Source organism: Hemiscyllium ocellatum, chromosome 15 (genome assembly GCF_020745735.1).
Source record: "Hemiscyllium ocellatum isolate sHemOce1 chromosome 15, sHemOce1.pat.X.cur, whole genome shotgun sequence".
NCBI lineage: Eukaryota > Metazoa > Chordata > Chondrichthyes > Orectolobiformes > Hemiscylliidae > Hemiscyllium > Hemiscyllium ocellatum.
Genome location: NC_083415.1, coordinates 49,692,640 through 49,708,398, shown reverse-complemented (window position 1 = coordinate 49,708,398; position 15,759 = coordinate 49,692,640). Strand labels below are relative to the sequence as shown.

The 15,759-nt window shown below is 40.8% G+C and overlaps 1 protein-coding gene across 2 annotated transcripts in view; it reads right to left on the bottom strand.

Annotated features, from left to right (window-relative positions):
* Positions 1-15,759, bottom strand: part of lama5 (laminin, alpha 5) — a 299,172-nt gene that overhangs the window by 273,228 nt on the left and 10,185 nt on the right. The window lies entirely within an intron of this gene.

Below are 15,759 nucleotides of genomic sequence, written 5' to 3'. Positions count from 1 at the left end.
TAAGGTGCAACAAGCCAAGCTGATGTGAGCTGGGTGCAGTGATCACTCATTGATGATAAATTTATTGCTCCTCAAAAAGGCAAGGTTTGTTTCCAAAAACAAATACAGCTAGTCTTTTTTTTTGCTCATGCTTGCAGTCACTGTTCCTGCATGTAATGGCCCCATGTTAAACAACGAGAAGATGTCGGGTTACACTGAGAATTAGGAACTTAGACACGGTTGGAAGATGGGACGAAGCTAAGGATAGGTAGGTTGTGCGGTAACAGATTTTCTTAAAAAATGCACTGAGAAGCAGTGGCTTGTGGCTGTTTTGCACTATGTGGATGGTGATGGACAACTACAGATGGCCAATGATTGACCGGATGCAGGGCTGGGCTTTAAAGATGGCACCAACACCTATGATATGCCTGGTGTGCATATCTGCCTGTACCTAGGGAGAGGCACAGAATGTGTCAGTTGGGGCACCACTGGGGACACAGTGCATTGGTAATGAGGTTCACTTGGGAAAAGAGGGTGAGAAAACTCACCACGCCTCAAGGAAAGAAACCCTCCATGAAACTCAGAACTGGGCATCCTCCCAATATAATAGCAAGGCTACTAAATATACTCTGATAATTTTGCTTATTTATTCAATAGGACTGTGATGTGGGCAATTTGGTTCCAATGTCTGCCTTCAAAGATTCAAAAGTAAATTACCATCTGCAAAATGCTTTGGAATATTTTTGAGGCAAATGAAAGATGTTATAAGATGCAACACAGGAAGGGATGCTCTTGTGGCTCAGTAGGTAACTATGCCTATGATCCAGAAGCTTCAAGTTCAAGACTCATTTCAGGACTTGATAGCATGGGTGTTAATGTGGCCAAACTGGTTAAATTATCAACCTACAAATCTTTCTGATATGATGGCAGACAGCAAGGGAGAGGAAGAGTTTCCTGATCAGCCAAGCTTGATGCTGAATGATGTCATAATAGGAGCACAAGTGGACCCTATGCCCCACCGTGGCCAGTTTTAGACTTGATTCCCACTTTTCTGCAACACCAAAAATCCATCTATTCCAGTGGAATATATATTCAACAGTAGAAATTCCACAACTCTCAGCAGCACAGAATTGCAAAGATTCCCAACTCAGAGGGAAGATATTTCTCATCATCTCAGTGCTAAATGACCAGACTCTTATCTTGTGACGGCACCCATGTTTTAAATTTGCTAACCAACAGAAACAACCTCTTAATTAATGCCCCTGCTGAATTCAGTGGCCCTCAAGTTATAATCACTGGTTACAGGCTGGTGACCTGTTCCAGGAAAAGGTAACTACAGAAACAAGACATAGGCATGTGTTTTGTCTTCCGAACTGCTGTGGTCTTCCAGCACCACTAATCCAGAAACAGGAAAATGTTTAGTCTAAGTTTAATACTGTAGGTCATTATTAAACATTATCCCCTTCTTAAGCTTAACACCAAGATAATAACTCAAAGCTAAGTATCTAGAATATATTCAAGAATCAAAAAGAGTAGGAAAGCAAACATTGAATGTGCATGGTGGGATACAAGGTAAACTGTTGCCTCTGGGATTACAGAAATGACCTTAAAAATGCACAATATTGCCTCCGAGTGATTAGAACACACTCGAGGTCATTTCTTTAAACCATGGGTCAACAGGTTACCACTGCAATGTCCGAGTGCAGTCAATATTTGGATAAGTCACAAAGATATTCAACATTCCAAGCACTGATGATTTCCTGAGGAAAGCTTAACTAGAAATAGACAGTGATAAACCCAAATGATAACGCAGATTTTACAAGTATCTGATGGCACAATGATTTAAAAGTACTACATTGCAATCATGGCAATTTAGATATCCTACAATAAAAGATGCGATTAGTTTTGGCAATCTGGGACCTTCAAATGATCTGAATCAGGAATATAGACTTTACTGATTTTCTACTGATGTGTTTCACTTGCATGGTTAATAAATCATCCAAAGGTGGTAAGCAAAGGTTAGAAATTTGGTTCAGGTGACAGAACTGTCAACATTGAAGAAACTGAATACTGGGCATTTGATAAAACAATACCTGCCCCAGATTCTAACCAAAAGAAAATCCACTCGAAGAAGATTTTCAGTTGATAACTGCTTACTGGATTCAAAGTTAACTCAGGTTTTTCTATCCACAGATGCTGCCATACTTGCCAAGTTGCTCCAACACTTTTAGGTTTGATTAGAGAATTCTAGATGAATGTTTTTAGGTACGGCAGAAAACAAGCTCCAAGGATGGGCTCAATATGATTAACCAGCAAGCAGCTTAAATCAGTCAAGGGAGGCCCAAGGTGCACTGCCGATTTTGAGCTGCATTCGCTAGTCTTATCCATGACAGTGGCTGGCTCACAAATCTTTGTGCATGATGATAGCCTTGAAGGAGTCTCTTTTCCTCCTAACATCATTATTGTGAAGACTGCCAACACTCATTGTCATGCCTTATAGATAAATAATAGCCCTGTGGAGTGGAACTGTCCCCTAGAAAAGAATTAACATCATCAGGATAGAATGGTGCAAAAAAGACAAACAATAGATGGAAAAACACAAACAAGGTTAATTGCCACTCCCTTTTCACAGGTCACTCCTACCTATTCATGTACCAACCATTATCCCTCAACTCCTCTTTCTAGAAACACATCGAACATCACTCCAATTTATTCATGACACTTATTTGCATGCAAGTACGTCTTCCTGGTCCATTATGGTATCAGCCCATCTCACAAGATGATGGACTTCACCCAGAGTGTACATGGAATACATTATCAGTTGTGGCTGTAGAGACTAATTCACGAGTAGCTATCCGTTCCGCAGCTGTCACTGAGGAGTTACTTCTTTCCTTCCAATGGCTTGCTTTTTCCACCATCTACTTTTGCCATATCCTTCCTGACCACATGTCTCCAGGCTTTGTGACAACACTAAAGACTTCCCAAATTGACAATGATCTTAACCCAACCAACAGGTATCTTTGGCCCAACACACCAGCTCTCTTCTAAGTATCCTCGAACTGCATACCTGGAACACACAATGGTTTGTACTAATAGCAATAGCTAATATCTATGGATAATGGCACATCCTGCTCAGCTCACAGCACCCAGTCAAGGGAGATTCAATAAGGTACGTGAGCTGGAGACCCCTGCACACTTCTATGTGCAGCACTCAAACTTGTCAGGCAATGTTCAACATTTTTAAGCATCACTTGTTCATTATTTAAGCAGCAAACCACTCATATGCCATCTCTTTATCCCAATAACATCTAGAGACACCAGCAGTTCACTATATATTTTGATGCCAGAACTGAGCACTTTGTCACAAATAAACACATTTAATGAGAAATATGATTTGGAGATGCCGGTGTTGGACTGGGGTATACAAAGTTAAAAATCACACAACACTAGGTTATAGTCCAACAGGTTTAAATGGAAGCACTAGGTTTCGGAGCACTGCTCCTTCACAACCACCTGATGAAGGAGCAGCGCTCCGAAAGCTAGTGCTTCCAATTAAACCTGTTGGACTATAACCTAGTGTTGTGTGATTTTTAACAATGACAAATATAGTACTGTTGAGTGATTGGAATAATAATTTTAAATATTTTATCGCATTTCATCATCACATTACAGCATTCTTCAGGTATAGAGCTGTTTAATCCAATGCTCGTCCAGGAGTGCGCACACAAAATAGTTCTGTTTTTCTCTCCAAGGGAATTTCTGTTTGCATTATTAATTTTCATCATCATTTTCTGTGATCTGATGTTTGATCAGGTTCCTCCTACACTTTCCCTGTCGCTTAAAGCCTGCGAAATCACTAACTTTTTTCAATTTCGACTATAGGTCACAGAGCTGAAACGTTAATACTCTCCGCAGATGCTGCTTGATCTACTGATTAATTCCTGTTTTTCTGCTATTTTGTTTTTTTAACAGCACTACCTTCCTCAGAGTATAATGGATTCATCCTATTGATGGCATGATTGACTAAAAGCACAATGTACCAGCACTTTTACGAAACAGGAAATTTCACTGAAAGGTCAGCAGTCCTTAATACAACTTAATGAGACACAAGGGATAAATTTTGAATAGAATGTAGTTCAGTGTACAGCAACATTACTGGCTCCAATATCACCACCATTTTTTTAGCACACTGAGAATGAAGAGCAAGGGGACTGCAGAGACTGGAAATCTGGGGAAAATATCTGATGAAGTGTAAAGAGCACCCAAATTATCACTGACTTAACTTTAACACATCATTTTTGATTAAAGAATGTTTTATCTATTCAAAAGGAGCAAGTGATGGGCCTTGTGATTTTTTGAGAAAAATTCCTTAAAGTTATGAGAAAAATCAGAAAGGCTTCCTACAGATACAATGACCGCCAAGCTCTACATGCAATAAAGCATAATCACGTATTGCTGATGACAAGTGAAGGAACTTGCACTTACATAAATCTTTCACAATTGCATTATATTTTATGACATTCTTAAGACTACTCACTGAAGTAAAGTGAGCAAAAGCAGCAGTCTATTCATGGCATTGAATTGGATGACCAGGAGAGGGTTTTAGTGGTTCAGAGAGAAAAAGGTTAACCAGATCATCATTGGTACAATTTACAGGAAGAGAAACACAGATCTCTTTCATGCACCTATGCAAGCAAATGTAATTTTGGTTTATAGATCAACCAAAAGTCAGCACCTCTGATACTGCAGCATTCCCTCTTAACAACACTCAAGTGGTAGTCCTAAATACATGTGCCTATTTCTGGAATGAGATAGGAGTGCAATCATTGTGCCAAAGATGGTTTCTTGGCTATGATTTGAACTCTGGGCCAGTTCTTGAATAGCTTACTGGCCTGTTTCATTGTAACTGGTCACACGGTCAATTTCCACCAGAAGGTAGGAGTTAAAATCCCCTCAGTTACCACAAATCTAAAACAAAATAAACTTGAAGGAAAAGAATTATCATTTATAATTTAGTGTCCATTATCTGGCTTGCTCTATACTATATAGTACAGGTCATTCTGCTAGAACACGATTGACAGATTGGGGACATTGTTTCTAAAGCGCAAACTTTTAAAACATGTGTTGGCTGTAACGTAATTAAATTGGCAACACTTTAAGCGCGCTTTCTAAAGTGTGATTTTTCTATAATGTGACCATCGCGTTACATAAGAACTAACTGCATACCCTCACTGAGAGGCAGACAGGATTCTTGCTATTAAAAGCTATTGATGTGTCTATCTTGCACAAAGTGCAATAACAGAGAAGTAGGTGACTCCTTCCAACAGAGTGTTTGTTTCTGCAAACACACACACACACTCACAAAGGATGTGAAGGTATCTCTTCTGCACAGTGCCCCTCAACTAGTGCCCCGAGCACCTCAACTAACAGCTTGTAGAATTGACGGCACCAAAATGGACCCATCACACTGTGATACCCACTGAAATAAACCCACAGAGGCCAGTATCCCTTCATCAAGTCACCCTTTTTTTTCCCACGCGCAGAATACTTGACGCTGGTCTGGCTTCCTCAGAGCCAGCTCTCAGAGTGGCCAGAACCTCTGACACATCTGTCAGCTATTGAACCATAGAATCCCTACAGTGTGGAAACAGGCCATTTGGCCTAACCTTACCTTTTTGCACTGCATTTCCCCTGACTAATGCATGTAACCTACACATTGATGAACACTATGGGCAATTTACATGGCCAATTCACCTGACTTGCACATCTTTGGAGTGTGGGAGGAAACCAGAGCACCACGCAGACACTGGGAGAACGTGCAAACTCCACACCGACAGTTGCCCAAGGCTGGAATCGAACCTGGATCCCTGGCGCTGAGAGACAGCAGTGCTAACCACTCAGCCACTGTGCCACCAAGACTCCCTGATTGGTCCAAGTTAGCAGCCCCAATCATGGAACTCATGTTCTATGATGTCCATTTGGCTGATCTCATCACACCCACATTAATCATTTTCAATCAGAATAATAAAACAGTAAAATCAAAAAATTAATGAGTTTATTATTCCACATTTCAAGGAATTCCTACTAATCAAATGTTTCAAGCAATGGAACATGGTGACATGACTTCACTCTTTTCATTATACAATGTGCGACGAGAAGAATACTTCACTGGTCCCCAGAGCTGGACAGCTCCCCACCACAGTACCATCACTGAAGCAGACAGAAAACAACATCCACTACCTACACTGTGGAAGTAAAGTTAAACTCCCATTTAGGGACAATATTGTTGTGCTAAAACATCTTGCCACCAAATGGGAGTAGACCTCATGCAGAGGCTGCTAAATCAATGGAAGTGGCTTTCCTTTGGCAACCTGTAAGGAGGAGGTGGGGTGTATGGAGGACACATGCATGGCATGAAAAGATTCTCTGAAAGGGTATCCCCATTACTCAGAGGAGGAGCATTTACCAGCTCCAATCCTCATCAGTTTTTCCCTTTAATGACGGCTTCCAAAAGATCCTGCCATGTAAAGGCACCCTCTTAGTAAGTGACTTTCCTCAGTAGTGCCCAGCTACCCCAGCGAGGCTGTTAGTGCTCCAGAGCTGATGGCACCCTCAATAGGACAGTGAACATGGAAGCAAGGCTGCCTTGAGAAAAACCTACCAATGGCTTATAATAAGTGAGGGCTTGGGAACCCCCTCCAAATAGGCCCTTTATGGGAGTCACTAAACCAGTGGTAAAATCCAACCCGTAGTCCTTAACTGATCCAGGTCACTGCAACTGGTCTCAATTCAACCCTGGAGTCGTATCTTATAATCTCTGCTGGAAGAATGTGCCCACGAATTTTTGGTGACGGGGAAAGGGACCCAAGCGTGATCCACCTCTCATCATGACAGCCTTATCCATCCCAGCTACTGACCAATAGTAGGAAAGAATGATTGACTTTGCTAGCTATGACTCTGAACATTAGAGATTGAAGAAAATCAGAAAACTTTAGAAAGTGGGGCCCAAATTAAAAAATACTTCTCAACATTAAAAGGAACAGTTGAAGCTTTTAAAACTTAACTGTCTAGAGCTGGAATCAAGTCATTTCGACCAATACCACAGCTCTACCAGAGTTCACTAATGACCATTAATACATCTCCCTAAACTAGCAGTTCCTCTTGTTTATCCTGTACATCGAGTTCACTCCCATAGCTCTCACACCCTCAATCCCATCCACCAGCTCAAGATTATAGTTCAGTACCCTTTTAAAGCTCCCAGTGATTCAATGGAAGACTCAGTAGTTACCAGAGCAGGAGAAGCCGCACCAATCCAGAACATCAAGAGCTTGAAAAACACAGGCATTCACTTGATCAGCACTCTGCCACCACACTGAATGACCAACATTAGACAGACTCTACACAATCCACTTGATCTACAAGGCTCACTGCACCAAGTCACCACTGTTATCGTGACAGTATTTCTTTCCTGTTGCTTTGACCACTGAGAAAGATCAAATCACAAGTTCTGCTTTTTCAGTGTGATGTCACAAACCCAACGCTGGGATCATTACAGGATCCCAAGCTCCGTGCTCTGATCAGTGATGGGACACCATGCTTAAATACAAAGGCCCCTAAGTGGGCCCGATCCCCATCCAAATTGTGGCTTCAGTTGCCACCAAAAGGCAGGAACTCATTCTGGAGGGAGATTTTTCACTGAATAGACAACAACATTTTTAGAGTTCACACTCAGCATAAATGAAATCTAGATTGACAAATTCCAGCCACAGATTTAACAATTTGAATATGTGCCTAACCACTCAAATTGCTATCGTCAATTAATTAAAATTCATTTACAAAAGCACACTGACACATTCCACTGAAACAAGATAAATTACCTATAAGATTGAAAGAGAAGTCTTTTGAATTGACCAGGGGCTGTGAATTTAAGTTTCTAAATGGATTACTTGCTTGGTATTCAAGGAATGTATGCAATGTGTTCACTAAATTATGTTGAGGTACTTTAGCGCCAGACACCAGACACATTAAAAGGTAAACTGTAGTTATGGTTTTTTTGCTTCTCTTCCACCCAAAAAATTGACTTATGCCTCTACAATCGCACAACATGCTAAACATCGAGACACCTCAAATCAGAAGCCAAACACTGTCAACAGAAACACTGAACCGTCAGGCCACCACCTCGTGCTGCAACATACAAATCACTTTGATGACATGAAGATGTAGATATTTATCCCAAATTTAGCAATGTTATGTCTAAGACTTTTTTTAAAAAAAAAGAGTAAATGGTAAAAAGGTTTGTTTTTGCTTTAGATAACATGTGGAAGTTGGAAGGGGGGAGGAAGCAGACGGGGATTTGAAGGCTTTGACAAACACAAAGCCTTTGAGATTAACATACCAGAACTGTCCTCCGGTTAAAGCAGCACTGTAAGATCATACCATTCTCCCTCCTGTCACCCACTCCTTCTCAATTCAATTCATTATTCAGGTGCCTTCTTCACTTAGTTGACATGGCCAAATTCCATTCCACAATAACCCTGAACATTTAAGTACATTATTTAACAAGTTCCTTTGGCATGCTGGTGCTGAAGAATCTGTTTGGAATATTGTGGGACATATTGAAAACAGATCAGCATTGCTTTAGACAAATGACATTGATGGCATATGCCTCAGGTAGCAATATTTTGTGCCCTGGTCAATACCTAACCTCTAAAATAATATCACAAGACAGATTATCTGGACGCTATCACATTAGTGTTTGTGGGAGTTTGCTCTGTACAAATATGCCATGTTCTCTACTTCTCAACAGCAAATACACTTCAAAAATACTTCATTTGCTGCAAAGCACTTCAAGACCTTTGGTGACAATTAAGTATGTTATACAAATGCAAGTTATCCTTTTCTTTCAATTTTACATTCCAACAACTCCACTGAGAGCAGAACCATATGACAAAGGCAAACATCAGATTGGTTCTGAACATGGAGACAAAGACACCACACCTTTTGGCAATCAATACTCTTCTAGAATGGTGGGCTCTATTAATTAAACATTACTGCTATAATAACACTGATAGTTGATATTTTGTCTACAAGGATTTTATGTCACCATTTTAACAAATGGAACTCTCAACCAAAGAAGGGACAGAGACAATAAGAACATTTTTCTTACCCAAGGGGAGAAAGGCTGGTTTGATAACTGGATAAGCCGCCTGGACTAAATGGGATGTATTGGACAATACGAAGAATATAAGTACTGGCATTGGTTATAATCATCCAATTCTCCTTGGACACAGGAGTGGTCAAGCCAGAGGACTGGAGAATTGTAAATGCTACACTTTTCAGGACAGCACAGTGGTTCAGTGATTAGAGCTGCTGCCTTGCAGCACCAGGGACCTGGGTTCGATTCCCACCTCAGGCGACTGTCTGTGTGGAGTTTTCACATTCTCCCAGTGTCTGTGCGGGTTTCCTCTGGGTGTTCCAGTTTCCTCCCTCAATCCAAAAAAAATACAGGTTAGGTGAATTGGCCATGCTAAATTGCCCATAGTGTTCGGGGATGTGTACGTTAGGTGCATGTGTCAGGGGTAAATGTAGGGAATGAGTCTGGGTGGGTTACTCTTTGGAGGGTCGATGTGGACTTGTTGGGCCAAAGGGCCTGTCCCCACACTGTAGGGATTCTATGATCTATGATTTTAATAAAAAATGAGTGTAAGTTTAAGCCCAGCAACATCAAACTACTCAGTTCAACTGGAGGCAGAAAAACACTTAAAAACAATAATCCAGGACAAAATGAGGGCAATAAATGCCATTTTTATAGAAAGGCCAATCTCTTTTGTAGAAATTTTAAACAGTCACTTGGAATATTGTACCAATTCAAGAAATCCAGCACAAATTTGTGAATGACAAATTTTGGTTAACTAACTTGATTGAATTTTATGATTAGTAATAGAAAGAATAGATGAAGGTAACGAGGTTTTTGCAGTGTATGTGGACTTCCAAAAGGCATTGCTAAAGTGCCACTAAATAGGCTTGCCAACAAAGTTGAGGTCTGTAGAATAAAAGAGACAATGGCTGCATGGATACAAAACTGGCTGAAAGTCAGGAAACAGTCATACTGAATAGCTCCACTGCTTTTCTCAATGAGCATTAATAACCACACGAGGATTTATGAGGCACAATGTTAAAATTTGAAGATGGCACAAAACTTGGACATATTGTTAACTATGAGTAGAATTTTGATAGATCTCACAATGGGTCTGGTGGAATGACGAGCCACATGGCAGAGGAAACACAGTGCAATGAAAAGTCAAGTGACAATTTAGTAGGCAAACATAAAGGAAGCAATTCTGAAAGGAACAGAGAGACCCAAGGGCGTATGCACACAAATCACTGAAGATGGCAAGGGAGGCTAAGAAAAATGGTTAAGACAACAAGGTGACAGTGCAGGCTTTAAGAGGAGAAATAGAGTACAAAAGTAATAATGTTAGGATGAATCTTTATAAAACACTGATTCAGCCTCAACTAGAGTATATTTTTGATTTCTATACAGTATACTGGGAGGACATACAGGCTTCAGAGAAGGTATAACAAGATTTGAAAGACTAGCTTCATGGATGGGGACATCAGTTATTGGATACCTTGGGAATGCTGTTCAATGGTGGCTTTTAAAAGGGATATAGTATCTGAACAGAAAGCCTTTGTAGAGCCATAGACAAAGAGCACGGAAGGTAGACTGGCCAAGTTGTTCTTGCAGAGAGACAGCATGAATACTCTCGGCCAAAAGGCCTCTGAGCAGTAACGTTCTACAATTCCATATGCTGTTGATGAGTCACAGCCACTGTTTCAGGTACAGTTTGCCATAAAAACAAGGACTGCAGATGCTGGAAACCAGAGTTTAGAGCAGAGTGGTGCTGGAAAAGTACAGTAGGTCAGGCAGCATCCAAGCAGCAGGAAAATCGACCTTTCGGGCAAAAGCCCCTCTATTCATGATGCTTTTGCCTGAAACATCGATTTTCCTTCTCCTCGGATGCTGCCTGACCCCACGTTTAACAATTGCAAACAACGAATCTGACATGACATTACAGTTCCACAATCACATTTAATCAGGAGCTGAAGGTAAAAGATATGGATGCGCATGATTAGATGAGATTAGATTCCCTACAGTATAAAACAGGCCCTTTGGCCTACAAGTCCACACCGACCCTCCGAACAGTAGCACACCCAGATCCATCCCCCACCCTATTTTTACCTATGACTAATGTGCCTAACACTATGGGCAATTCAGCATAGCCAATTCACCTGCACATCTTTGAACTGTGGGAGGAAACCGGAGCACTCGGAGGAAACCTACGCAGACACGGGGAGAATGTCTGTGCGGAGTCACCCAAGGCGGGAATGGAACTCGGGTGCCTGGCGCTGTTAGGCAGCAGTGCTAACCACTGAGCCACCATGCCACCTGTGTTACACATAGCAAGAATGACTTGCAGTTCAGAACTAGGATGGTCTTAAAGTGAATGAATCACTACTCTCTATTAGATCATTCTAGGAAATATGCATGGCACAATTTATAGTGCAAACACAATAGCTGCACCCTTCTCATTACTGCTCAAAATAATTTGGCACAACACAAGTGCACATTGCAGTACAGAAAGTATTAAGCTAACATCAAGCTATGACAAACTATAGTTCAAAAATGACCCACCATCACTCTACACAAATTGTGTAAAATGCCTATTACCAAGCTCTATAAAGTAATTGCATTTCTCATGTTTATCAACTAAATCTACAGAATTTCTCTTACTGTTATCGGGCTCCATTTTTGCACAGAAGGGTTACATAGCTGATTGTAAATTGTGGTTTGGAAAGTAAGCTGACTTGTTATTATTTTGCCAAGACTTCCATATCTTTCCACTTTACTCTCCATTAAATACAATGTCCTGGCCCAGAGAATGGTTGAAAACTTATTCAAAGTGCTCCAACAAGGCCAGTTGCTGGTATTTAAATAAGACGACAATAAAATATCCAGCTTAAGGAAACTATGTAGATTCTTCAAAAAGGTGGGCCAAATTAAACAGAAACGTAAGCTCTGGCCAAATTTTAGCAACTAAATAATAGAAGGCAAATATTACAACTTTGTAACTGGATGTGCAAATCTTATTTTCAAAAGTTCTCTTCAACATGTCCCAAAATTGTTGTGGTTCTGCAGCTACAAATCTTCAATCAGATTTTAAATGTCCCAAAATCTACTTTTTGATTTGGGTATTTTTCATTACCACTAATTCTTTCATTAGGTAAAATCCAGTGAAATAGTAACATCACCTTAATATTGACAAACAGGGTATTTGGACTCTCAGAAGCAGAATTATAAGAATTCATCAATACCTTTAATAATTAATCAACCCTCAATTAAACTTAAAACCACAGAAAGTGTTAATTGCCCAGACACCACAGGATTTATAATGGCACAAGACAACAGGCATAACAGAGTGTTGCGTGTATGGAAAAATCTGCCCAAGAAAATGGAGTAGATGGGTACAATTTCAACATTTAAAAGGCATCTGAACGGGTACATGAATAGGGAGGGTTTAGAAGGGCCAAATGCTGGCAAATGGGACTAGGCCAGATTGGGATATAGGTTTGTTGCAGACGAGTCGGATTGAAGAGTTTGTTTCCATGCTGTATGACTCTCTGACTCTAAGTTAGAGACCAAAGCTTTTATCCAGGTAAGTGATACTCATTTCATTTTTTTAAAAAAGCACATTAATTTGCAAGGAATTCAGTACATGACTTCAAATTTTCATGCTCTTGAGTAACCAAGTAATCCTTTGTTGACAGGCTCTGCTTAGCAGGCACTGACCTCTTTCCCCCATCCTCCACTTCACTTTACTCCTCTCCCGCTGCCACCCATTTCTTGTCTCAGGCAGCTCACCTTTACCACTACCCACCAATCCCCAATACGTGGCCTCGCTTGGCAGATTCACATTCCCCTGGCTTCCTATGGTAAGCAGATTGTGCCTCGCTTCACTAGTGCAGCCCCAGCAACAGCTAACATGAGGGAGAAGCTGCCTGTGATTCATAGAGACCCCACAGTGAGGGAGCAAGACATTTGGCCCATTGAGCTCACACCGACCCACCGAAGACCATCCCACTCAAACCCACCCTCATACCCTTTCCTCGCAACCCTGCATTTCCCACTTCCAACCCAACCATTCCTGGATACTATGGGTAACTTAACATGGCCAATCAATCTAATCTGCACATCTTTGAATTGTGGGAGGAAACTCATGCAGACATGGGGAGAATGTGCAAATTCCACACAATCACCAGAGCGTGGAAATGACCCAGGCCCCTGGTGCTGAGACAGCAGTGCTAACCACTCAGCCACTGTGTCTCCCAGTTTGGATAATCAACTTCGTTCAAAGTTACTTAATCCCATGTACAATAACAATATTTTTGACTGGTCACTCTGCCCACTCCGTGACTCACTTTCCTGGGTGATTTCCCTAATATTGTAGGGCAAATTTGCCTGCCTTCCCTTGCCTTTTGCTTGTTGGATGTGCGGAAATCCTGTAGGTTACTTCTGATCAATAATTCATCACTTTCCCTGTAACAAGACTTACGCGCAGAATTGTAAGAAATAGTAACTTTATTTACATGAGTTAAAGAGTAAATACATTCCTAGCTGTGTGATGCTGTTACTGCTCTATAGCAATTGCATTAATAATCCCTCAGTTACATCACTAAAACTCAATAAAGGCATCAAAGCCACATGAGAATGAAACAAGTTTGAATTTCAGAAACTAAAATTAACTAGAGTGGCTCCATCACTCATAATATTTAACGTTTTAAATCTTAGAATTTAATGAAAATAATGTTTTTATAAATGACTTGGATGAGGAGGTTGAGGGGTGGGTTAGTAAATTTGCAGATGACAAAGTTTGGAGGTGTCGTTGATAGTATAGAGGGCTACTGCAGGCTGCAGAGCGACATAGACAGGATGCAGAGCTGGGCTGAAAAATGGCAGATGGAGTTCAACCTGGCTAAATGCGAAGTGATGCATTTTGGAAGATCGAACTTGAATGCTGTATATAGGATTAAAGACAGGATTCTTGGCAGTGTGGAGGAACAGAGGCAACTGGGTGTACAAGTACATAGATCCCTCAAAGTTGCCACCCAAATGGATAGGGCTGTTAAGAAAGCATATGGTGTTTTGGCTTTCATTAACAGGGGGGAATCGAGTTTAAGAGCCGCGAGGTTTTGCTACCACTCTAAAAGTCCCTGGTGAGACCACACTTGGAATGTTGTGTCCAGCTCTGGTCGCCCTAGTATAGGAACGATACAGAAGCTTTGGAGAGGGTGCAAAGAAGGTTTACCAGGATGCTGCCTGGACTGGAGGGCTTGCCTTCTGAAGAAAGGTTGAATAAGCTCAGACTTTTCTCTCTGGAGAGGAGGAAGAGAGGAGACCTGATAGAGATATACAAGATAATGAGTCAATAGATAGAGTCAATAGCCAGAGACTTTTCCCCAGAGCAGGATTGACTGGTACGAGGAGTCATAGTTTGATATTAGGAAGGTGTAAATGATATCAGAGGTAGGTTCTTTATGCAGAGAGTTGTGAATGCAGGGAATGCATTGTCAGCTGTGGTGGTGGAAGCAGAGTCATTGGGGACATTTAAGCGACTGCTGGACATGTACATGGATAGCAGTGAGTTGAGGGGTGCGTAGGTTAAGTTATTATATTTTACATTAGGATTAAACCTTAGTACAATATCGTGGGCCAAAGGGCCTGTTCTGTGCTGTACTATTCAATGTTCTATGAAATATTAACATAAATATCGCATAAAAGATTAACAAATGCCTACCAAATCACAAACCAGCTAGATGCGAAAATACAAAACAGTTCCTTCATTATCACCACTGTGGGAGCATCTTTAACGTGTAGACTGCAGCAGTTTAAGAATGCTCTCTCAGGGACAAATTGAAATGGACAATAAGTGCTGACCTTGCAAATGACCCACACTTCCTGTGAATTAATGCATGACAGAAAAAATTGCCTCTCATCTCTGAATAGAATGGAAACATTAGCTTATTTTAAGTGGTTTCATGCCACTGAAAATAGCAGAAGGGGAAGATGGCATGGATGTACTATGGACTGTACTATGATTCTATAATGTAGAGTCACAGAGAAAGGGGGAGATTGAGTCTGCACTGACCCTCCAAACAGCATCCAATGTGCTGAAAGACCTCTATCTGTACTATAGGGATTCCAGATTTAGTATATTCATTTTATTCATATATCATCATCATATCCAAGTATTAATCACATTACAGAGAAGTTCAATTAACTTCAGGAATGCCGTGATATTTGTTGAGTGGCATGGAATGGCCAATTTGAACATTATTTATCGAGCATAACAGATACCTAATAAGACACTATCTCATACCAAGAGCAAATTATATGGATAACAGACTGGTTCCAAAAATGTTCAGCTCTCAGTACAATATCCAACAATAGCTGGAGTTCTCAGTACCATGACAGATTTCTTATTTTGTTAATGCTCTTCTTCTCTTCGCCTAAAAATATCATCCCTTTTCTGGACAGGTCAAATGAAGAAAATATACAGCAGAATAATTGGGGGAAAAAAATCTAGCATCTGAAAGAAATCTGAAACAAACATCGAATTGTACAAACTTAAAGTCTGGCAGCTTCTTTAGAGAGAGAGACAACAAAACTAACATTTTCAAGCTACTGCCAGATCTATTAGATTTTCCCAGCATTCTGTGTGT